General features: G+C 36.1%; 1 protein-coding gene across 1 annotated transcript in view; it reads left to right on the top strand.

Moving 5' to 3' along the window:
- The window catches only part of LOC113511494 (neuropilin and tolloid-like protein 1), a 237,585-nt gene that overhangs the window by 59,908 nt on the left and 149,926 nt on the right, over positions 1-27,751 (top strand). The gene's annotated exons all lie outside the window — the stretch shown is intronic.

Below are 27,751 nucleotides of genomic sequence, written 5' to 3'. Positions count from 1 at the left end.
ATAAATAAGTTTGTTTGTTTGTTACCTTTTAACTCTTGAACGACTCAATCCATCGTCACAAAATTTAACATACACATGCTATCGAGATGGAAAGAGAACATACATTTATTTTTAAAATAACACAATTAACATGGAAAGGTTTTGCTGGAAGAAATCTCTTATTAGAGATAAGCTCGCCTTTGTACATTATGTTTATAATGAATTGTAATTAACAGTATGTTTTGTGTACAATAAAGAATAAAGAAAGAATAAAGAATAAATTTTTTATCGCATTTAATTAATGTATCCTAGTCACGAGGTCGAAGTAGCACATAAAACCATTTTAATAATAATAGTTAATTGATTAATAGTAAGCATACAACTCGCCTGATGGTAAACTGTTGCAACGCCAGTGTATTAGATTATTTCAGTACATAAAACGCTGAGAACCGAACCCCATGAATACATATGATTCCTAAAACACAACAAGACTCAGAAATTTTATTATCTCCGCAAGGGGAAAATTCGTAAATTCACGTAAAAGCTTTCCCATATAGGTTTTCAAGATACTAAAAGTAGAGATTACACGTTCCAATTTTGTTTCTAAAGTGCTGGCACAATGTACGTTTTATGCGAATTGAAAGAGAAGTGACGAGCGCGGGGAATCGAACAGGCGTCTCGTTTTTTAATGGGTGGAAATTGAAAGGTAATCCCGCCTGCGCTATGAGTATACGCCGACGAGGCACCAGTGTGAGATGATAGGTGTGGAAGAAAGCAGGTCAGTTGATGCATCGCGTCGAATTTCACAAGAATTAACTACGTTGGTTTCCAGGTGGAACCACGTGGAAGTCGACCTGATAGGGTATATTGCTAGCAATGGAGTTGTCCGACTCATAATTCTTCCCCCACAAACGTTTTCTCCCACAAACGTTCAAGTTATGAAATGAACTCCCTGTCGAGATTTTCCCAAGAGACTACAGCATGGAGTTCAGAAAAGGTATAACGAAATTTCTTCAGGTTCGGCAACGAGCGCGTAATACACCTGGTATTGCAGGCGTTCATAGGCTACAGTAACTGCTTACCATCAAGTGAGCCTCAATGGTATACAAAAATCATGATTATTGTATATGTTTAAAACCGAGGCGAAAATCCAATTATAATTTGAAAGTCGCCGCTTCAAAGAAAATTACATATAAAATTATGTCAGCAAACAGGCAGTTTAATATCCGCCATTGTGTAGGGCTTTAAAGGAGATTAAAAAGTAATTTAAAGTGGTCCGTATCGCATATCGTTTACAGAAACATTTCATCTTAAAACTGCCGCTGGTATGAATCGTTACATTACTCGTTATTAATGTTTAATTCAAAGATTTCTTAACGGTATACAGAGTGTAACTTCATCACCATCGTCTTAGGCATTGTCTGCCCACTGCTGGGCATAGGGCTCGCCCATAGACTGCCATAAGGAATGGTCTTAAGTCACTGTAATTGTTATAACTTAATATTATTGTCTTTTTTTTTTGTTTTGTTTTATAAACGCAATTGCTTCTAAATAAAACTTTTCTTTTCTTTCTTTCTGATAGATAGATAGATAGATAAAGTATAATAAGTATTTATTACCAAAAATAATAGTTAAAAAAAAAATAATAAAAAAGAAAAAAAAACAATTCATTTTGCTGGTAATAGGAGACGCCTCAGCTGTTGCTATATATGCACACCTCAAATGCAAAAATGTTATAACGTGTACTGTTAAATGATGTTGATAAAACTGCAAACTGCGTGTTGATAATTTTTTGTATTGTTTTCTTTTTAATGGTTCATTTCTGTTTGCAAACTAGCTGACTTGGCAAACGTTGATTTACCATATACATTATTTCAAGAAATATACATGAATATTTATCCTACTACAATTATTATATTCGATTGCCATCTTGCCACCCTATTGCGGCATATAAACATCGCAATAAAAAAACAGGGGTTGATTGTCAAAGCTTGAAAATTTGGATTTGTTACATACAAATCCAATGCTAAATCATAATAAAATAAAAATAAAAAAAATTATCAAAAAAATAAAAAAAAAACTTTAGGGGTAGGTCATCCTTATCCTTGAGGGGTATGAAAAATAGATGTTGGCCGATTCTCACACCTACCCAATATGTATACAAAATTTCATAAATATCGGTAAAGCCGTTTCGGAGGAGTTTGGTAACAAACACCGCGACACGAGAATTTTATATATTAGATAATTAGTGAACATGTCTCAGTCACACCGGAGAAGTCGCAGGTAAAAACTAGTATTGCGATTAAATAAAAATAAAATACAAAAGTATTGTTTCTGGGAACGTTTTGAAAACTCAAGCAGGAATAAAATTTATCGCATAACTCCGCCAAACCACAGACCCTCGTGTCCAATATCCCATACTCAAGGTTTTTGCATAATAAGGGCTTTAACTGTCCTTTAAGCTTATAATGTTGCAATATGTTGTTATTTTACGACCCTACCAAGCTATGGGGAGAGGAATTGTTAATAATGGGGACGCTAGTTCCCATTACTAACAATATAATTTATACAACTTTTAGAATAGCAAACAAGCTAACAGCCCACCTAATGGAAAGTGGTAACCGTCGCCTATAGACATGAGCAATACCATGGACATAACAGAGTATACTGTTTCGCCCATGATACCCCCCATGCGTTGCCATTCCTGAGGACTCAGATGTTATTCCTCTGTACCCTGTAAATTCACGCCATATCCCACCCTTCAAACCGAAACACAGCCATGCAAACACAACTGCTTCACGGTAGAAACACGAATGGAACAGAGGTACCCAAGCAAACGACTTTTGTACAAAGTCTCCCTTGTCAGTACCACGCTATGTCGCCTGGAAACTATCGTAGTTAATTGTTATTGAATTCGCCATGATGGGCCAACTGGACAAGACTCGCCTTCATCAATTCATCCTCCACTAACAGACCAAGCCATCTACATTAATAAAAAACCCTCCTAAGCTTTCATCATCAACGTCATCAAATCAGCTTTTAACTGACTACTGATGTAACTTTAACTTAACTGTAAATTTAACCCTTAACTGTCCATTCGTACTGAAATCTGATATCGGTATAAACAAATAAAATGTGAGTCTGAAAATTCGGAATTTCATATAACTATATATTGCGAAGCGACCACTAGGTCATAAGACTCAGCTGATTCAATACAAAACAAAAATCTACTAATTAATCGAATGTTTTGATTTATAATTAACTAGCGACCCGCTCCGGCTTCGCACATATGCACATTACATCACATCACATTGGAAACCTTTAAAATTATCAGTGTTTCTCTACAATATTATGCATGTATACATATAAACCTTCCTCTTGAATCACTGTATCTATTTAAAAAAACCGCATAAAAATCCGTTGCGTAGTTTTAAAGATTTAAGCATACATGGGGACGGACAGACAGCGACAGCGACTTTGTATTATACTATGTAGTGATTACACATACGAGAAAGAGAGAGAGACAGAGAGAGAGTGTGTTTTTTTAATGGATGATAATGGAATGCTAACCCCACCCGCGCTATCGGTGTACACCGGCGGGGCACCAGTGAAAGTTGATAAGTAAGGATGAAGCGGGTCAGTTTGCCCATCGTGACGAATTCAACAAAAATTGTTCACGATGGTTTCCGGGGAGAACCACATGGAGGTCGACCTAATAGGGCATATTGCTAGCAATGGGGCTGTCAAACTCCATCGCTAACAATCCTTTCCCCCCCAGAGAGAGAGTGTTTCTATGTTGATTCCAACAAAACTTGGACACCTTTTCCTTAATTTTGATTGAAATAGGCCATATTTATTATTATAGCATAGGTGTAAACTGGACAGAATGAATTAGTAATAAAAAGGTCCTGCTTAAAGTTAAGGAAAAGAGACAAATAATAAGAACTATTGAGGTCAGAAGGGAAAAATGTTGGGACACTTGATACGACACGACGAACTTATGAACATCATAATAGAAAGTAAGAAACAAGGAGGGGAAGAGGGAGACCAAAGCATAGTTACATCAGACAGATCAAAGAAGGAGTTGGTGTCGTGTCGTATCAAGAGGTGAAGAGACCCGCTGAAAATCGTAGTGAGTGGCAAGAGCTCCACCGACAAGAGCGCGGCTCTTAAATAGGATAGATAGATAGATAGGTGTAAAATCGCGTTGTGTTAAACATTTATAACTATGATATTTTATCATAAAAAATGTTCACTTGGCGTACCTCGTAATAAAAAATTAATTTCGACTTTTTATCAATAATTATATTTTCCAAATAAATGTACGTTTATATGAAACAGGGCGGCCGGATAAAAACAGGAAACTGGCGTCGCAATAAAAGATACGACCCGGCACGGGTGAGTGAAACCGCAGGAACTTACTGGTCTACGATTATGTCTCTCTCTTTCTCTCTGTCTCACACACACACTCTCTCGTATTTATTTAAGATTCAGAAGATCTCCTCGCGGTTCTCCCTGGAAACTATCATGGTTAATTCCTGATGCATTCATCATGATGGGCTAACTGGCCTGTTTTCATTCTCATCTATCAACGAGAGAACAACCAATTTTGAGTTCATTTTGTAATTTTTGAGATTTTGTTTCTTTGTGTAATTCGGACTTCGATGTAATTTGGCAACAATGTAACATATCGCACACGACTCTTTTGCATCCAAGGAAATCAAGTTATAAACTTGACATCTGAACAAAATCGCGGGTATCATAACTAGTCGTCTATAAAATACAAACGTGTGCTGTAAAATACGAGTATAACAGGAAATAGAATATGATACGACAAAATACACAGTATTTCTTGGAAGGAGCCATCTTTATATGTTTCCACTTCGTCAGTACACAAGCCACGATATTTTCTGTTATCAATAACCTCGCAATATGTTTGTCGAGACCGCACACGCCATCCATTGCCGGATTGACTTTTCCACCAATACTCCATTGTACAGTTCCGTATCTTAAAATTCGAAGCATTGTTTATTATAACATATTCTAACTGATCTTCATTAACTAAAGATTGTCTGTAAAAGATTGCTCTAGCGACAAGACTGCCTTTTGTACCTTTATGGCCATATTTACCAGAGGGAGACTTTGTACATACACCTCTGTCCCATTCGTGTTTCTACCGTGAAGCAGCTGTGTTTGCATGGCTGTGTTTTGGTTTGAAGGGTGGGATATGGCGTGAATTTACTCGGTACAGAGGAGTAACACCTGAGTCCTCAGGAATAGCAATGCATGAGGGGTATCATAGGCGAATCAGTATACTCTGTTATATCCATGGTACTGCTCATGTCTATAGGCGACGGTTATCACTTTCCATCAGGTAGGCCGTCAGCTTGTTTGCCATTCTAAGTTGTATAAAAAAAATAGCTTTTTCCCGCAACTTTATCCACCTGACCGGGATAAAACGTATCCTATTATCCCTCTCCATCCCACATAGTACGTGTATAGTAAACTTCATAATAATTATAAAAGATTAAGCCAATAAATCAAAAAGAATTAATAAATTCACTCTTTTACAATTATTATGAAGGATCTAAAATCGATTTACATCCGAGGCTTATAATACCGGATACGATCAAAGGAAAAGTGTATTTCCATATAAATATTGAACTTTCAAATCTCTCTGTTAATACCTCTTTCAATATTACAAGTAAATTTACAGAATCCACCGTTCCGGGAATATTTTTATCAATAACATTCGAAGTATTCGCAAATCCCTGCTTTAGGTACGTATAATATAATAGAATAGAGCCGTAGAATAGAGCACGGCGGGACTATTCTTGAATCTAATATCTATATAAAACCAATCTATTGCCAATGTAAATAGTTAGGAATTAGGTTATAATTGGGATCGATTTACAATAGTTTGCATTGACAAGTTACAGGGTACAGAGGAATAACACCCGAGTCCTCAGGTATGGCAACGCATGGGGGGTATCATGGGCAAAACAGTATACTCTGTTATGTCCATAGTACTGCTCATGTCTATAGGCGACGGTTACCACTTTCCATCAGGTGGGCCGTCAGCTTGTTTGCCATTCTAAGTTGTATACAAAAAAAATCTAATATCTATATAAAACCAATCTATTGCCAATGACAATTTTATACTGCGCTCATGAAACAACAGCTAGGGATTAGGTTATAATTGGGATCGGTTTACAATAGTTTGCATTGACAAGTTACACTAATATGCATCTATCAGAACAATATGGAGCCATAATGTCGCTAGTGTTGCGAGTCAAGAGCGCGAAACGTCTCAATTTCAATATAGATTTGTTGGAATTTATTTCAAGAGTAACCCACCTGATTTAAGTAAAATTTTCATATATTTTAACTTTATATTATATAATTTTTTTTTTACAAAAGATACATATTTTAACCTTGACTAAATTTAATATAGAAAAGACGTATGTAGTAGGTGTGGATAATATGCAACAATATCTATTTACTGGTACAATAACGATTATGTTAAAAGTCTTATATGCAAAAAAATATGGGATAACAGACCTTTAAATTTACAAAAAATTAAATCTGACCAATATGGGCGATATCGAATATCGATATATGATTTTTTTTTCCACTATCAATATCCAGAGGAAACCAATATACAGATATCGGATCGGTATCCATATTACCCGTCCTTAGTATATAGTATTGATACCCATCTAATAATACATTTATCAATACAAAGAATAGAATAGAATAGAAATCATTTATTCAAATAAACTTACATTGAAGCACTTTTGAAAAGTCATTACATTTTTTTTAATTTACCGCTCGTTCGGAAAGCTGTCTCATCACAAGAAGAACGAGCAAGAAACTTGCGTGATGCTCTTTTAAATAATTTTATTATTATTTTACATTTTTAAGTTTAATTGTGTGAATACAAACCACCAATTAGCACTAATTCAATTAAATACTCAAAAAGAAAAAAAAATTGAATACATAACCAACTGGTTAAACAATTAATAAGAGGAAATCAGTCATAGTGATTAGAGCAGACCAGTCCCTACAAGCAGCACCCGTTCACGAGTATGACGGATGAGCCAGCCATCACTGCGCTCGACCATATTTTAGGGAGCCCAATGACCCGGCCCACCACGCCGCCACAAGTCTGGACATTTTAGTGAGCATGACTACTCAAAACACTAGACCACGTCAAAGCTACTCACAATTGCCATCTGATAGTTATAGTATTCACATTTTACATAAGAATGCATGCGGCAATTAATACAAAAAACCGCTACGCTTTCATATTTCTAAAATTAATCAATTAAATCAAGAAAGCAATGAGAAAATAAAATTATAACGTTGTATGCTAATAAACTAATTATTTACTTGATATGTTGTCATCTATGAATTCGTCTATCCTGTAATAGGCTTTCTTACATAAAAATTGTTTAATATAAGATTTGAATTGCCTCTCTGTCAGATTTAATGCAGATTCCGGCAGTTTATTATAAAATCTTATGCAATTACCATAGAATGAATTACTGATTTTGTGCAGACGGCATTTAGGTAAAATAAGCTTATTTATATTGCGTAAGTTTCTACTTGTACAGTCTTTGAGTTTTTTAAAACTCGCTAAGTTCTTCCGTGTATACATAATATTTTCATAAATGTATTGTGAAGTAACTGTGAGGATATTTGAGTCTTTAAAGCACTGACGTAATGACTCTCTCGAACCCATACCATAAATAGAACGTATGGCTCTCTTTTGTAAAACAAATATAGTATTTATATCGGCTGCTTTACCCCACAGCAGTATGCCATAAGACATTATGCTATGGAAATAACTAAAATATACAAGTTTAGCCGTCGCCACGTCTGTTAATTGCCTAATTCTTCTAATTGCATATGCAGCAGAACTGAGTCTACTGGCCAATTTTGAAATATGGGGCCCCCATTGTAATTTCGAGTCCACTGTTATACCTAAAAAAACTGTATCATTAACAAAATTTACTATTTCGTCATTAAGCAATAACTGTGTATTTATTAGTCTTACATTAGGAAGTGTAAATTTTATACACTTTGTTTTGCTGGAATTTAATAATAGGTTATTACATGTAAACCAATTTAATATTGCAGACATAGCACAATTTACATCGTCTAATTGATTACTTTGACGTCCAATTTTAAACACTAACGAAGTATCATCCGCAAACAGCACTATATCTGCAATTTTCTCTACCATAAAGGGAAGGTCATTTATGTAGATTAAAAAGAGAAAGGGGCCTAAGATTGACCCTTGTGGAACGCCCATCTTAATATTAGCTCCCTTAGATTTTACACCGTCAATATCTACAGTTTGAACCCTATCCTCTAAATAAGTTCTCATTAATTTTAGATCATTATCTCTTATACCATAATGTTCGAGCTTGTACAAAAGCGTTTTATGATCCACACAATCAAATGCCTTTGATAGGTCACAAAAAACTCCGAGTGCATCCTGTGACCTCTCCCAAGATTCGAAAATATGTGTCATTAGCGCAACACCTGCGTCAGTGGTAGACTTGCCGGCGGTGAAACCATATTGCTGACTGTGAAGCAGTCCGTTAACCCTGAAGTGATGTAACATTTGATTTAACATTATCTTTTCAAACACCTTACTTAGAACTGGCAAAATAGATATAGGTCTATAGTTCCCTGGCTCAAATTTATCTCCTGATTTAAATAGTGGGATTAATTTGCTAAATTTCATTAAATGTGGAAAAACGCCATTATCAATACATTTATTAAAAATAGTGGCTAGATATGGAGCAACAATATCTATGAAAGAACTAACTACTTTTACAGACATGCCCCAAAGGTCTTCCGTATTTTTTAAATTTAGCTGTTTGAATATTTTTATGATATGAAAGGGGCTAACATGTGAAAATTTAAATCTTAAAGAACAACAACCGATATTAGTCTCTAGTAATTTTTTTGCTCGAGATTGAGATGAGTCCAGAGAAGATGTAATATCAATCGGAATATTAGCAAAAAAATCTTCAAAAATATTAACTACATCTTTTGTTGTTGTTATTAATTTATTATCATAATTTAATGTAAATTGATTACAGGCTATTTTAGATCTTCCAGTTTCTTTATTTATAATGCTCCAGATGGTTTTAATTTTGTCAGAAGACTGCTTAATTTGTTTATTAAAATAATTAGACTTAGCCATAATACAAACTTTTTTAAAAATTTTAGAATAATTTTTTACATAAGTGGTGAATTTGTCATCAAATCGATATTTTTTTTGATCGTATAAATCAAACAAAATATTTCTACTTTTAAGTATTCCTACTGTTGCCCATTCCGTGAATTTAGATTTAACATGAACTTCTTTTTTTGAAAAATTGTTCATATTCTCCGGATAAAATATTAATTAGCTTGGTGTAAAGATAATCAGGATTATTACTAGATTGTAACAGCAAATCCAATTTATTTTTAATCGCGCTTTTGTATTTATTAATATTGTAAACGTTTATTTGTCTTTTTGATTTTTTATTATTGTTGACTTTATTGATTTGACTGCTAAACTTAACAACTTGACCACAGTGATCTGAAGGAAGTTTATTTATTATGAATTTTTCTGTATATTCGCAGTTACAAAAAACATTGTCAAGACAAGTAGCAGACGTGGCAGTTACACGAGTGGGTTCATGAAAGACATGACATAAATCAAATGACTGAAATAAACTAATAATTTTTGTACATGTGGGTGTGTTACAAAGAATATCAACGTTAAAATCTCCACATACAATAATTTTTTTAATACTATTAAATACTTTTTTTAAAATATCCTCCATCACCCCTTCAAAAACATTGTAATCACTATTAGGAGGCCTGTACACACATATAAGGATATAATTTTCTAGTTCTATACAAGATAATTCTATACAACACTCAATAGAAAGTCTAACAATGTCAGCACGTTCCTTTACTTTAATATTATTTCTTGCAATTATCATAGACCCGCCTCTGTTAACTGACTTTCTATTGAAGCAGCTGACAACGTTATAATTATTTAAATTGAACATCATATTGCTTTCTTTAAGCCAATGTTCTGTGAAACAGACAATATCAATATTATACTTTTCTAAAAATAATTGTATAATTAACTCGCTGCCGGGAAAACTTTGTATGTTCTGATGAACAATTATTAATTCTGATTGCTTTCCCTTTGTCTTTGTGAGCAGTTTAAATCTGCAGTCATAGTACTTATGTCACAAATATTAATAGAATTATCTGTTATGTCAGCATTTTTATGTTTAAGTTTACCATGTAAACTGTTCATGTAGTCAATATTATAAGCCACTAAAGTGGCTATTTTATTTTTAGATGATTTAGAAAGATACATTGTATCTTTTGTCAAATAAAAATCACTAATAAAACTATTAGTATCAAAAAATGTCAAAATGTCACTATGACGACATGTCAATGTATGTAATAAGTTATTCAGGTAATGTACCTTACTGTTAATTTTTTTATGAAGATGTCTATTTGTGTAAGGAAAAGCGCACAATACAATCTTATACACATTTAATTGTAATATTGTTTAAAAGTACTAATAAATAAATTCATTTATTAAAAATATAAATCTATTTAGAATTGAAAAAGATATCATGTAATAAACCTTAAACACAAATAATTAACAGAGTAGAGACGCCATTAAATTGCACATGGGCGCCAATTACCCTAAATTCGGCCCTGGTTTATATATCGTAAAAATTTTTTAAGGCACCATTTAATTGAACATGGATGCCAATTAGTTTAAAGCCGGCCCTGCTTTATATACCTTAGAGGCGCAGTCAAATTGTACATAGGCAGCGATAACTCTAAAGCCGGCTCTGGTCTATACAAGTCCGGTCACCTCGGTGTGTTCGCGTTCACAATTCCCTTCAATGCTTCAAACAGATAGTCAGAGAAGTATCGGATACGGGAAGCTGGGGCCGTTGATTATTGTTGATGGCTCAAAGATTTTGTTTTATTTTATATTCTTCTTCTACTACTTATACTTCTTTTACCGAATTTATCATGGGGAGTGCTCTGAGGAATTGTTCGGATTGATACCTGCTGCTGATTTTCACCACCATACAACCCGCCATAATCTAAAATTTCATCCCAACCATCTGGACGAGTGGCGGTCTTCCACTGTGCGTTTTACTAGGCATTTTCTTCCATGCACAACCACTTTTTGGAATTAACTTCCAGCAGCAGTATTCCCGAACCTATATGACATCATAACCTTCAAGAAAAGAGCATATTCCTTGTTAAAAAGCCGGCAGCACATCTGGAATGCCGTTGGTGTTGTCGGTGATCATGGGCGGCGGTAGTCACTTACCATCAGGTGAGCCGTTTGCACCCTGTGTTGTAAAAAGAAAAATAATGGTCTGTGCTCGGAAGAATTGTTCAATACGGTGCTCACAGCCACTTCCTACCATCAAACATCGCTCGTTATCAACCAGGGAGTTCACCCCCATACTTTGGAACCTATATGGTCGAGTTCAACACAGATTAGGAGATGTTTTCTCCTATGAACGCTCAGGATATGGAATAAGCTTCCAAGTTGAGGTTTTTTCAAGAAACCAAAACATGAGGTTGTTAAAAAAAAGAAGAGTGGTAAGAGGCGACTAAGGGAACTTAATTATCGAGGGAATGGTATCAACGTCCCTATTAAAACATCACTAAATCCTAACTGCTATATCCAACTCGTCTGCCAAACGTGGCAACTACTGGTGAAACCCCCAAGGGAGAGGCCTGTGGACCAATGGACAGTTAACGGCTGATGGATGCTTGATGTTACATTATTTAAAATTCGAAACGTCCATCACCTATAACTTGTACCACAACCGCACAAAGGGTTCGCATCCACATAAAAATGGGATATACAGTTTCCGTCAGGGTCGGCTGCGGCCCCAAGAGTTACCAATAAAAACTGATAAAACCGGATACGGCGTAACATTCACACCCGGACTTTGTCTCAATGTTCGCCGCAACTGCCCGGCTGTTCTGAACGAAAGGGTAAGGTCGTTTCACATTATGGCGGATTTCGACGCTTCGACGGAATGTTGGAATCTGTTTTTGGGAAAATTTGTGCGGTGATGGAATTTTGTATAATGCAATACAACGCGATTGGATTAGTAATGGATATTGAATATTGGATACATTTTTTTTTTATACAACTTAGAATGGCAACCAAGCTGACAGCCCACCTGATGAAAAGTGGTAACCGTCGCCTATAAATATGAGCAGTACTATGGACATAACAGAGTATACTGTTTCGCCCATAATACCCCCCATGCGTTGCCATTCCTGAGGACTCAGGTGTTATTCCTCTGTACCCTGTAAAATCACGCCATATCCAAACTATCTTCAAACCGAAACACAGCCATGCAAACACAACTGTTTCACGGTTGAAACACGAATGGGACAGAGGTACCCAAGCAATCGACTTTGTACAAAGTCTCCCTCTGGTTCTTTGTTCTTTCTTCATGAACATAAAATTTTTCAAATAGTAGTATTATAATAAATTTACATGTATAACATCTTCGGGCTGGTCACATAGCTTGAAGAACCGACAACCGATGGGGAAGGAAGGTTCTTGAGTGGCGACCGCGGGCTTTTTTTTAGTGGGTGATAATGTAATGGTAACCCCACCCGCGCTATCAGTATACACCGGCGGGGCACCAGTGAGGGATGATAGGTGAGGATGAAGCAGGTCAGTTAACCCATCGTGACGAATTCAGCAAGAATTGTTCATGACGGTTTCCAAGGTGGAACCACGTGGAGGTCGACCTAATAGGGTATATTGCTAGCAACAGGGCTGTCAAACTCCATTGCTAACAATCCCTTAACCCCCGGCGACCGCGGGCTAATGCAGTGTAGGATGACCCTCCACTGGATGGAGTGACGACCTGAAATGCATTGCAGGGAGTCAGTGGATGCAGGTGGCTCAAGATTATATTAGTATTGAGTTTATCATCATCAACATCGTTTCAGCCATTAATTGTCCTATGCCTCCCCCATGAATCTGAACATAGGCCTCCCCCATAGACTAGATTAAACATAGACCCACAAGGAACGGTCTAAGCCACCTGCAACCACTGACTGCCTGCTATGCATTTGAGGTCGTCACTCCACCCATCAGGGGGTCGTCAGACACTACGTTTGCGTATACGAGATTTTTATCAATCTTGAGATATCAAATCAAATTGAAATCATCGTTATCATCAGAATCTTGATAAATGAAAGTTATTGCCAATATGAGTTATATCATAATATAATTAACTTTTTGTTTTGTAAATTGTAAAGCAAATAAATATTTCATTTCATTTCATTTCAGGAAAAAAAGTATTTTAAAACGATAAAATAAAAATTGGACTAAGAAGAGAGTAAATATTATTGATTATAAAATTTATAATAATAATCTAATTTTTACTAGACAAATACTTTGTACAAAAGTCGTTTGCTTGGGTAACTCTGTCCCATTCGTGTTTAATAATATGGCGTGAATTTACTGTGTACAGAGGAATCACACCTGAGTCCTCAGAATGGCAACACATGGGGGGGATCATGGGCGAAACAGTATACTCTGTTATGTGCATGGTACTGGTCATGTCTATAGGCGATGGTTGCTACTTTCCATCAGGTGGACCGTCAGCTTGTTTACCATTCTAAGTTGTATAAAAAAAAATATCGTAAAAGAAACAGCGTCAAAATCTATTCAAAATTGGCTTTTATTTGGTAATAAACGTAATATAAAATGGACAAGGACATATATTTCTTTTTATTCTAGTTAATGAAGACATGCCAGTCACACGGACGAAGCCGTAAGTAAAACTAGTATATATATATGAATCCACGGCTCGATTCAAAATCCCTACTTCGTTACGCGTGCAACCGAAACAGTCCATAAATCCAGCGCCAGCCGTACTCCATTCACAATATTATCCGAACGTACGACGTTTTCATCCAGGAATTATAAAATCACAGTGGGGCTAAATCAATATGGATCAAAATAACTACAATAGCATATATATATATATATATATATATATATATATATATATATATATATATGAAAGATACAATATTATACATAAATAAGAATATATATATACATATATATACACATACACACACACACACACACACACACACACACACACACACACACACACACACACATACACACACACACACACATATATATATATACATATATACACACATACACACACATATACACATATACACACATACATACACATATGCATATGTTAAATGCAACATATAAAGATCAAATAAAAGAGAACACAATGGATTTAGGGTAGCGAGATAGGCTGTAGAAATAGCATGGGGTTCTTCAAAAAGGATATATTAAGATCCATGGTGTCATAAGTGTCCATAAGCTATGGTAACCTCGTTTACCCGCAGACGAGTCGTACGCTTGTTCGCTACCATAGCGGTATAAAGAAAATAAAATCCTATCAAGTCTGGAGGTCGTCTTTGATTTCTTCCTTGACATGGTTCCTTGTGGAAACCACCGTGTTATAATAATACTGGTGGACTTTGACACGATGGGCTAACTTTTTTTTATTCAACTTAGAATGGCAAACAAGCTGACGGCCCACCTGATGGAAAGTGGTAACCGTCGCCTATAGACATGAGCAGTACTATGAACATAACAGAGTATACTGTTTCGCTCATGATTCCTCCCATGCGTTGCCATTCCTGAGGACTCAGGTGTTATTCCTCTGTGACCCTGTAAATTCACGCCATATCCCGCCATTCAAACCGAAACACAAGCATGCAAACACAACTGCTTCACGATTGAAACACGAATCGAAACGGACAGAGGTACTCAAGCAATCGACTTTTGTACAAAGTCTCCCTCTGGTGAATAACTGATCTGCTTTTACGTTCACCCATTATCTCTCATTGTACCAGAGTAACATAATGCGGGAAAAGTTCTCGTTTATCATTCACCACTTATATTTAGAAACTAGCGGCCCGTCCCGGCTTCGCACAGGTGGACATTTTTACATTTAAAAAAGTGGCCATTAAGGCTGCACACGCGACGGAAGCTTAAAACTGGAGTAACTTCTCCTGTTTTCTCAACATTTCCCTTCACTACTCTGATCCTATTAACCGTAGCGTGATGAAAAGTATACTATAACCTGCCCAGGAGTATGAAGAATAATTGTACCAAGTTTCGTTAAAATCCGTCGAGTAGTTCTTGTTTCTATAATGAACATACAGCACAGACAGACAAAAAATGTACTGATTGCATTTTTGGCATCAGTATCGATCACTAATCACCCATCAATGATAGTTATTTTGGAAATATATTTCATGTACAGAATTGACCTCTTTATAGATTTATTATATACCTATAAGTATACATAGAAGATAATTAGCATTAAATAAGTGTGTATTAATACATAACGACTAGGATAGGAGAAGTTGAAAAGGGTATGACGAAGGTAAACCAAAACAAAACCTCGTGCTCCAAATAGTGCTGACTCACAAACGTGCATGACCCTTGTAAATTATATTTAATAAATTAGATACTTATCACCGGTAGCAATTTGCCACAAGGAGATTTTGTACAATTCTAAAGTTATTGGTATACGCTGGTGGGATATAAGTGAAAATGAAGTCTGGTTAGTTAACTCATCATAACAAAGTCGCCAGGACATCATAACCTTCAAGAAAAGAGCATATTCCTTTTTAAAAGTTTGGCAACACACCTGCAATGTCTTTGATGTTGTGGGTGATCATGGGCGGCGGTAGTCACTTGGTGACTCTGTCGGTTAGGCGGATCGCATGCTCATTTGCCCCGTGTTATAAAAAAAATGAATTAAACACGAAGGTTTTCAAAGGGACTGCGTGAAGGTCGACCTGACATCGCTAGTAATGGAGCCGCCACGTACTTACAATCCCCTACCCTCAATTAATCTATTAATACATTTGGTACTGTTCTTAATTTATTATTTTAAAGTATTCGTGTATTTTATACTTTTTTTTAAGTTATTAACGCCATATCTTGGTATACATGTGTGCGTGAATGTGTGCGTGAGTGTGTGCGTAACCTAAATATATAAATGCTGAATATTAACCGACATCAAAGAAGAGTGTTCTCAATTTGTTAGTGTATTTTTTTTAATGGATGACAATGGAGTGGTAACCTCACCCGCGCTCACGGTATACACCGGCGGGGCATCAGTAAAGAATGACAGATGACGATGAAGCAGGTCAGTTAGCCCATCGTGACGAATTCAACAAGAATTGTTCACGATGGTGTCCAAGGGGAACCCCGTGGAGGTCGACCTAATAGGGTTTATTGCTAGCAACCTGGTTCCTAATCTCCATTACTAATAATCCCTTCTCCGCTCGCGTGTGTTTGTACATGAGTGAGTGAGTCATTTTTTTTATACTACTTAGAATGGCAAACAAGCTGACCGCCCACCTAATAGAAAGTGGTAACCGTCGCCTATAGACATGAGCAGTACCATGGACATAACAGAGTATACTGTTTCGTCCATGATACCCCCCAAGCGTTGCCATTCCTAAGGACTCAGGTGTTATACCTCTGTACCCAGTAAATTCACGCCATATCCCACCCTTCAAACCGAAACACAGCCATGCAAACACAACTGCTTCACGGTTGAAACACGAATGGGACAGAGATATCCAAGCAATCGACTTTTGTACGTATGTATAAAGGATTAAAATCCACTTATTTCCATTTACGTTGTGTGAGAGGGGAGAATAAATATCCAATAACAATTAACTCTCATAATTTAATTACAAGCATATTTAATTTTTGTTCAGCTGGCCCCCATATTTACATTCCATCTCATTAGCCAGTAGATACCGCTTTTAACCGGTTCACGTCGACTTTAAACCGGACTCGTATAAATTCAAAATGGCGCCTTTAAAATTATCCGAGCGTGAACAAGATAAGGGATGTACTTCGGATCACATTATTTTATCATCAGTATGAAGAATGTCTTTTGTTGTTTGTATCGGGGTTCCCTTGTGAAATTACAAAACGACCTGTTGACCCGGCAAACGTTGTATTATCCCTTATTGCCATGTACCGACTCTGGAGGGATTGTTAACAATAAGGAGGTTGGTCCCCATTGCTAATAATATATCCTGTCAGGTCGACCTCCACCCGGTCCCACCTGTTAACCATGATGGCTAATTCCTATTGAATTTGTCACGATAGGCCCCAATCAATTTACTTCATCCTCACTTACCATTCTTTACTGGTACACTGCCTGCGCTATCGGTATAGACTGAAGGATAACCATTCCATTAGAATTCATTAAAAAAAATCTATCGGCACACAGTCTCGGATGGTCTGTAAAATGTAATTGGTAATCTGCTACCTTTTTTTTTATACCACTGACGTGGCAAACAAGCATACGGCCCACCTGATGGTAAGCAGTTACCGTAGCCTATGAACACCTGCAATACCAGAGGTATTACGCGTGCGTTGCCGACCCTGAAGTAAACAATACACATTTATAAAATTCCATTAAAATCGGAAAAGTTTTTGGAAATTAGCGTGAACAGACATATTTACAAACACGGTATTTTTATTTATTATATTTTAAAAAGTACGAATATTATACAAACAAATAATAATAATAATAATAAATCTCTTTATTTTCAGGTATATACCCATAGTTAACATTTTTATATTATTAATTAAATAAATTGTTATTATTATTTTTAAAATATACATCAATTATAAATTACCAATTTAAATTATTTCGTTATAAAATCTCTTGTTGTCAGGTATGCTGTGAGAAATACAGTCTTTACAATATTATTACTTGTTGTCATTAATCTGTCATGAAATTTTGCCTTATAATTACGTAAAATAGCAAAAAAATCATTAACCCTGTTCTCTGCAAACATGCCAGACGCACTACACCGCCATGGCAAGTTGAGCATCGCTCGGAATGCGTTATTGTATTGCACACGCAGTGTGTTATAAGCCAAATGTCTACCATAAAATGATTTTCGAATTTTCGTCGAAACGAACGTCGAACGAAACACGCATTTGATGTCAAAATTAAATGTCATTCCTTTGAACTTTTACTGTAGGATTTATGACGAACGAAATGTTAAGCTTCATTTTCTGGATCAATTTCGGTATGAACGAGAATAAGTAATTGAGTCCGAAAATTCGGAATTTCATTTGATGGTAGACTCCCTGGCCACGCATGACATTTAGTTTGTGTGGTGATCTAAATAACTTCTGTTACACACAGGAGACACTCTAATTATATTTTTTTTTTTACAAAAAGAAAATAGCACAAAGGAAAAAATTACTACGAGGAGAAAGCTCTTTTTCCCAGCTCCCTAAATGCTAAAATAAGTTGGCAACATTTTGGATTTTTTTTATACCTTAAAAGAATCTTACAGACTTTTTTTACAACACAGGGGGCAAACGAGCATGCGGCTCACCTGACGGTAAGTGACTACCGCCGCCCATGATCACCCACAACACCAGCGGCATTGCAGGCGCGCTGCCGGCCTTTTAAAAAGGAATATATTTTCTTGAAGGTTATGTTGTCGTATCGGTTCGGAAATACTGCTGCTGGAAGTTGATTCCAAAGAATGGTTGAGCGTGGGAGAAAGTGCCTTGAAAAACGTACTGCTTAGATATCTCAGTCCCTCTGAAATGTGACTAGTACTTACATTATATAGATAGAGCATCGAATTTCAAAAACGGCTCAACTTTTTGTCAAATAATTGTCAAATTAGCTAACTTGTTTATCAACGTTTTACTAGTATTTTTGTTTGATCAACATTTTATTTTGTTAGTAAAGCACTTCATAGACAATCAGTCGGAAATATAGTTACTCTTTCTTTTGATTTAAAAACTAAACTGCTGAGCTGATTTCAATAAAATTTCTACAAAACCAATCTGAAAGTATACCCTCTCATATAAAAAAAAAGAATTTTTTAAATCCATTTACAAATGACGGAGTTATGAGGCAATAAGCATTTAAGAAAAATTCATCTTAATTTTTTTTTTTTTTTTTATTTATTAAAGGTATACACAACAGGTTACAATCAATAACGTTATAAACATTTATATAAAGATAATAGTTTGAACTAGATCGAGACCCAGACAGGTGTACACGCAGCATGGTTAAAGCAGTCGGCGAACAGTGTTAAATTATAAAGTTATATAAAGAAAGCATACGAATGTGGTAAATAACAATGAAGTACATGCAAATAATAGAAATACATAAAAATATGGACACGCCAAAGAGACTCGATGGCTGATTGTAAAATGTTTTTGAAGGTATTTAGACGTGAGTTGAAGATATCAATTTGAGGACATTTAGCTGAAAATTCATTCAAAGTACGACACATACGGATGAGCGGGTTATAATACGATGTATTTTTTTTTTATAATGCGTGATAATGGTATGGTAACCCCGCCTGCGCTATCGGGATACGCTGACGGTGCACCAGTGATAGGTGGCTGATGAGGATGAAAGCAGGTCAGTTAGCCCATCTTGACGAATTCGACTAGAATTAGCCACGATGGTTTCCAGGGGGAACCATGTGGAGGTCGACCTGATAGGGTATATTGATAGTAATGGGGCTATTTGACCCCATTACTAACAATCCCTTTCCCCCCAATACGACGTATTGTTCTTATAAACGCAGAGTGCAAATGTTTTAGAACTCCGTGTTACAGTTTTTTATATTGAAAGTCAAAGTAGAGAGTAGAGAGTAGAGAATTGAGTACTATATCCTTTTAACGTCGATTGAAAAAGGACCGAATTAATAACATATTAGAGTTCCATTCACATTTTCTTACAATTACGTTTCCTTATCTGGCACAAAATTAATTCAGAAGTGAACATTTGCAACACCATCAAATATGGTGGAGCGTTAATGTCATTTTGATTGATGTTGGATCTGCCATGGATGTTCTTGATTGTGTTAACTTCGTTCTGAAATTCATATTCGTGTCATATATAAGCAATTTATTGAAATTATACGCCAAAGAAAAAAAGAAATAGTTGGTCGGTTGGAGAAAGCAATATCAAAATTTGATATCTAAAACATACATTGTTTTTTTTATACAACTTAGAATGGCAAACAAGCTGACGGCCCACCTGATGGAAAGTGGACAATTAACGACTGACATGACTATAACAGTGATTGTAAAGGAGAGGGATTTTATGAATAAACGATAAATAAACTCAAAAACTACTTTGTTGATTTCAAAAATTCTTTCACCATTAGAAAGCTACATTCACCCTGAGTAACATAGGCTATATATATATATATATATATATATATATATATATATATTGCTAGAAAAGATTAGAGGTCAAGAGAATCAGTTGCGTAGTTTTAAAGATTTAAGTATACATAGGGACGAACAGACAGCGATATCGACTTTGTTTTTAACCTACTTTGTAGTGATGATAGTATCTTAGGTTATGACTGCCATTTTACAATAACTCATCCATTTCATACACTCGCAAATTAGACAGTCAAGATTCGCCTCCATAGAATTATTTAGACAAATTGTATTACTGTATTAGTACCATAAGTTTTACTGTTTCATCTACACTAAAGGAATTTGTATTTTTGTGTGTATGTATGTTTGTAATGAATAAACTCAAAAACTACTTTGCCGATTACAAAAATTCTTTCACCATTAGAAAGCTACATTCACCCTGAGTAACATAGGCTATATTTATTGCTAGAAAAGATTAGGGATACTTACTAAAACTTTAGTAACGTAACTCAAAGTGTAAAAAAATGCTATAAAATATCTTTCGTCGCGTGCGCTGCGGAAACTATTGGTGATAGAACAAAAGTATGTTCTACAATATTGAAGAAAATATCCATAACTACAAAAAATTTCTCGATACTATATGTCCAACTATTATCGTTATGTTACAATAACCACTTTTTAAATTGTTGTAAAAATGTCTAGCCGGGACGCGCCGCTAGTAGTGAATAAACATAAAAAATACTCCACTGATTTTAAACATTCTTTCACCTATAGACCCCTACATTATCAATGAGTAATTTAAGCTATATTGTATAAAAAAAAAAACAGAAATGTGTACGAAACCGAGGCGGATTACTAGTACCGAAAAATGTTTACGCCTTGTTTACCTTATTTCAAATAAACGTAAATTATAGAATGGTATTTTTCATAAATAAGAATCTAGAAATTTTATTTCTCAAAAGAAATGTATTTTAGAGAGCAAATCCATTGAGATGAAAAATCTGTCCAACCTAATAAAAACAAAATTGATAATTTGATACATTTGATAGATATCGACGCTTAGTTCCACGAAATGGGAATAAACTAAAAGAATTATTACCCGACGAAATTAAATTAATCAAATATAAATAAAAATATAATAACACTTTCATAAATATAATTGAAAATTACAGAACTCATATTTTTCATATTTCTTTTGTTATTTTTGATATCTCAAGTATAACAAGTACTTGTAGTAAAAAATAATATTGAATGTAAAAACTTTCCTCTTATTTGGAAAAGAATGAAACGCACCGACGTGCGACGAGTAAATAAAATATTTTGTAGACACATTTAATTTAGAACGTAGAATAGTATGTCTACAAGTCTACCATTCGCCTGTTTTGTGGGTCTTTTATGTGACATTTTTGATTAATAATTTATTTTTATTTTTACCTATTCTTTTTTTTTACAGTGTATTTACAGGGTACAGAGGAATAACACCTGAGTCCTAAGGAATGGCAATGCATGGGGATTAACATGGGCGAAACAGTATACTCTGTTATGTCCATAATACTGCTTATGTCTATAGGCGACGGTTACCACTTTCCATCTGGTGGGCCGTCAGCTTGTTTGCCATTCTAAGTTGTATAAAAAAAAACGTATCCCACTCACACTTGGCTAAGATGTTTACTCCCAGCACTTTTATGGCCCGGTGTCCTTAATTTGGTAGTAAACTTAGTCTGGGGGAGATAAACATGGGTTGTTTTGTTTAGAAATCGTAGCTAAATTGATTGTGGAAAACCTTTGGAGTGAAGTGAATGTGGTACAATGAATTTAAGGTAATTTTTGTTTTTATTAATGAACTTTAGAAATACTAAAAGTTACGTAAGCACACATTATATTTTAATATAATAGTTATCGGTACAACTTACGTATCTTCTTCTTCTTCCTACCCTTATCCCAATTATTACTTGTGGTCGGCGTAATATGTTTTTCTCTTACATTCTTCTCTATTCCCAGTCATTTCCGCGTTCACTCCCATTCTGGCCATATCGCCCCTCACACGATCCATCCATGTCTTTTTAGGTCTTCCTCTTCTCTTATAGCCATCTACATTCATTCTAAATACTTTTTTTTTTAAATATGCTCCTCATTCCTGCGCATCACGTGTCCACAACTTACGTGTAATTTCATTAAAAAAGCTCAACTAGTTTCGGTATCAATTCGCGATCCTAAGTCATGAGCGGCTGTGACGCGAGCACGGTCTCACTGTGTGCCTCGACCCTCTGAACACGAGCTGTAGACGCTTGTGGTATCGTCACATAAGAAAGACGGCGATCGGAACTCTTCGGGTACAAACGATTGGGTACCATAGGCAGATGAAAAAAAAGACTAATCGAGCTTTTTAATCTAATTACACGTAAGTTAAACCGGTAGTTATTGTATTAAAAAAATTGCTATTTAGCAACAATAATCTCCATCGTAGTACTTAATATTAGTTGGGGGCAATACACCCTATCAGGTCGACCTCCACGCGGTTCCCCCTAGAAACTATCGTGATTAATTCTAGCAAAATTAGCCATGATGGGTTAACTGACCTGCTTTCATCCTCATTAATTATCTATCACTGGTGCCGCGCTAAAAATACCTAAACCTATATATATATATATATATATATATATATATATATATATAGGTTTTTTTTACAACATACAAGGGGGCAAACGAGCATACAGCTCACCTACGCCACCCATGATTACCCACAACACCAACAGCATTGCAAGTATACCGGCAGGACTTTTAAAAAGAGTGGTTGTGCGTGGAAGAAAGTGCCTTGAAAAATGCACAGTGGAAGACCGCCACTCGTCCAGATGATTGGGATGAAACTTTAGTTTGTGGCGGGTTGTATGGTGGTGAAAATCAGCAGCAGGTATCAATCCGAACAATTCCTCAGAACACTCCCCATGATAAATTCGGTAGAAGATGCACAGAGATGCAACATCTCTGCGCAGTTTCAGTGGGTCAAGTCGGACAGTAAGGCGTTGACTATCAATAATTCGAGCCGCCCGACTTTGAATGCGGTTTAACAGAAGGAGTTGGTACTGTGGCGCTCCTGCCCATAGGTGAGAACAGTATTCCATATGCGGCCTGACTTAAGCTTTATATAATTGGTCATAACGCTCTTGCATTGATAACCTGTCCCACCCAATATTTTAAGATGGGACAGTTCATTTTATCAGCAATTGTCTTCAGGACACTGTTTGAGCTAACACGCACCCTAGCCAACAGCGAAATAATTCGTTTGCGTCGTATTGCGTAAAAATCATCCGTACGCTCCCGTGCAAACATGTTTGACGCACTACAGCGACGTGCTAATTAGCTGACAGTCTATCTAAAGAAAAGAGATAACCGTCTATAGACATGAGCAGTACCATTGACGACATTGACATTGACATTGACATTGGGTGTCACAGTATATTCACAGAATATACTGTGACACCCATAGTACATTTCCTGCGTGGCTATTTTAAAATACAATGGTGTAATGCCACCTTGCCCTGTGATTTGAATTTTGACATTTGTAAGCTGCATATACAGAGAGACAATTTTAAGAATGATTTACTTATGAAAGTGAAGAAAATCATATCGTTTCAGAGGAAAAACAAACAAATTATTATTTACATATGTTTTATTAATATATAAATTTTTTTTATTAATTAAACTTCTTGCGCCAAATAGCTTTTTTTCTTCTCTACCCAAATGGCAACGCATGGAGGGTATCATGGGCGAAACAGTATACTCCGTTCTGTCCATGGCACTGCTCATGTTTATAGGCGACGGTTATCACTTTCCATCTGGTGAGCCGTTAGCTTGTTTGCCATTCTAAGTTGTATAAAAAAAACAGGTTGTCTGGAAGAGATTGCTTTATATATATATATATATATATATACAATATAGTATAATTCTTTAATTGGTACAATAAAGAGTAAATAAGTATTATAATAAATGAGTTCCTTGCTGACGTTTTCCCTAGAGACTACAGAATGGGGTTTTTCAAAAAGGGTATGTTAAAAATTCTTCAGGGACAACAACGCACACGTGACACCTCTAGTGTTTCAGGCGTCTATAGGCTACAGTGACCGTTTACCAATAGACAGGCTGTATGTTCGCTTGCCACCATCGTGGTACATAAAAAAATGAAATTATGAAATGAAAATAAAATCACATATTATGGCAACACTGTGAGGAATTCAAAAGTTTTTTTCATAAGAGACAACACTCCGAACCCGAATATGTTAAGAATAGAAAGTACATATTCTCTATTCTATTAAGATAATGAACTCCGAACGGGCCCTGAAAGGGTCGCCCCATCCACATATCTCACGGATCGGCCAGTTTATCTTTCCATTAGCGATGTAAATTTATTCAACAAACCCTACATCAAAGCCCTTACAATTTGTTAAATTTTTATTTTATCAATAATTCGTTTAATATTTCCACCAATATGAAACTCGTGCGTATGAAAACTCTTTTAATTATTGTAAAAGCGGCTAAATAAGCTTGAGTGGATGCAAAATTTAGTGATAAGGTCAGCTTGCGAAAATATGATTAGAGAGAAGTGTGGACTGAAAGACGATGCAGTGACAAAAATCGAAAAAGGAATGTTGCGTTGGTTTGGTTATTTGGAGAGGATGGATGAAAGAAGAATTACGAAAGAGATTTATCTAGCAAAAATGAATGGAGATGTCGGTAGGGGCCGCCCTTGATGGACGTATGTATGTTGATCAAATAGGCGACGTGCTGAAGAAGGGCCAAATTAAAAGTGCCCGTAACCGGCGAGCGTGTATGAAAAGATTGATGAATGTGGAAGAAGCGAAAGAGGTTTGTTTGAATCGTAGCATTTGGCGTTCCATTGTTTCTGCCTACCCAAATGGGAGACAGGCGTGACAGAGATGTATGTATGTATGAAAATATGATCATGTCTCGGAATACCGCCACTCGTTTAAAGTGTCTCCCAATCAGACAGCGTCATGAGACACATGTCCTAGCGGTCCTATATAATGCCCTTAATGATCCCAATTCTCCTTCCCACCTTCGTTCCCGGTTCCAATTGTTACCTCCTCACTCCAGACCTAGACGTCTTTGTCTGAACCAGTCCAAGGGTACTGAAGCTCCCCAGCTGTAAAACCCTTTTTATGGGTAATTCATTTGCATATCGTGCTGTACAGCTGTGAAATGAACTGAATGAACCCGTCTAGCAGTTCTACCTGATGGACAGCAGCTACCGTCGCCTATGAACACCTGTAACACGAGAGGAGTTGCTTGTGCGTTGCCAGCCTTTTAAATGTTCGGAAGCACGTTTTTTGAAATTCCTCGTATGAAATTACCTTAATAAACCTATGTACCTCGGGGGGAAAAGTATTGTTGCCCCCAATGGCAACGCATAGGGGGTATCATGGGCGAAACAGTATACTCTGTTATATCCATGGTACTGCTCATGTCTATAGGCGACGGTTACCACTATCAATCAGGTGGGCCGTCAGCTTGTTTGCCATTCTAAGTTGTATAAAAAAAAAACCTATCATCCTTCACTGGTGCCCCGCCGGTGTATACCGATAACACGGGTGGGGTTACCATTCCATTATCATCCATTAAAAAAAATACACTCACAAATTGAGAACACTCTTCTTTGATGTCGGTTTATATTCGGCATTTATATATTTATATATATTTCCTAACTAGATAACAATTATATGGCACGTTTGAGCAAAATGTGCCTTCAAGGACGGAATTTTGTACGAGGTAAAACTGTTTAATTATACGCCGAGTGTACGTTCGGGACTTTGTACTAAGGGTTAAGTCACGAGCGGTGGCGATTTTCAAATTTTAATGTGTAAAATCATATCATCTATCTGTACTAATATTATTAAAAGGACAGATTTAATTGTTGTTTTTGTACGTTTGTATGTTTATTTGTAATGGATAAACTGAAAAGCTTTTCAATTAATTTTAAAAATTCTTTCACCTGTAGTTATATAAACAGCGAGTAATATAGACTATTTCTTTCTACTATCTATCTACTCGTCTGAAACTGAAGCGGATTAAATTAGATTAGGATAATAGTTCATTTATATTTTTAAACATACAAAACATGATAATAATATTAATTATAGGTCCCATACTAAGATTCCTTGTGTTGTGGTAATTTACGTACTTTCGTATCGAATTGAGAATTTTATTTATTTATTTTATTTGTAAAACACAATCAACATTTACCAGAGGGAGACGGGACAAAAGTCGTTTGCTTGGGTACCTCTGTCCCATCCGTGTTTCTACCGTGAAGCAGTTGTGTTTCCATGGCTGTGTTTCGGTTTGAAGGGTGGGGTATGGCGTGAATTTACTGGGTACACAGGAATAACACCTGAGTCCTCAGGAATGGCAACGCATGGGGGGTATCATGAGTGAAACAGTATACTCTGTTATGTCCATGGTACTGATCATGTCTATAGGCGACGGTTACCACTTTTCATCAGGTGGTTAATTGAAGTTAACAATGGCAACCATTAAAACATTTTTGAAGTCGATTGAAAATATTTATTACTCACGTGCATCAATGAAAGCCATGTTTTAAAGAAAATGTTAAGTATGAAAGTGGATGAATATAAAGGAAGAAAACGACAGAAAAATAAGTGGACGGACTTTGTGAAAGGTAATATTTTTTTATTTATTTATATGTATGTTTATAGTTATAATGTTTTATTTATTTATTGTCAAGTTTATTGAGTCTACCATCCAAGAAACAGATATTAGCGACTCGCATGCATGCTAAAGTGTTTTTTTTAATGGGTGATAATGGTATGGTAACCCCGTCCGCGCTATCGGCACACACTGGCGGGGCATCAGTGAGGGATGACAGATGAAGATGAAAGTAGGTCAGTTAGCCCATTCTGATGAATTAAACTAGAATTAGTCACGATGGTTTCCAGGGGGAACCACGTGGAGGTCGACCTGACAGGGTATATTGCTAGTAATAGGGCTATTTGACCCTATTACTAACAATCCCTTTCCCCCCTAACGCATGCTAAAGTTAAATGAGTTAAGGGCCCACCTGAAAATTAGCGCTGTATAGGTGCATCTCGCTGGAGGTGTGCATATATAGCAACAGTTGAGGCGGCCGCAATCCCCCATTATATTACGATATTACATTAGAAACCTTTAAAATTATCAGTGTTTCTCTACTATATTATGCATGTATTATATATGTTATATGAACCTTTTTCTTGAATCACTGTATCTACTAAAATAACCGCATCAAAATGTGTTGCGTAGTTTTAAAGATCAAAGCATATATAGGGACAGACAGACGGGAATCTAATTTATTTTATACTATGTACTGATTTAACAAACTCCATGGCGTAGCGATAAGCATGCCACTTTGAATAAATGAAGTCCCGGGTT

Source organism: Galleria mellonella, unplaced genomic scaffold (genome assembly GCF_026898425.1).
Source record: "Galleria mellonella isolate WM207_F2 unplaced genomic scaffold, CSIRO_AGI_GalMel_v1 utg1053, whole genome shotgun sequence".
Classification (NCBI taxonomy): domain Eukaryota; kingdom Metazoa; phylum Arthropoda; class Insecta; order Lepidoptera; family Pyralidae; genus Galleria; species Galleria mellonella.
Note: the sequence above shows the minus strand (reverse complement) of the source record. Positions and strands in the feature narration are given on the sequence as shown.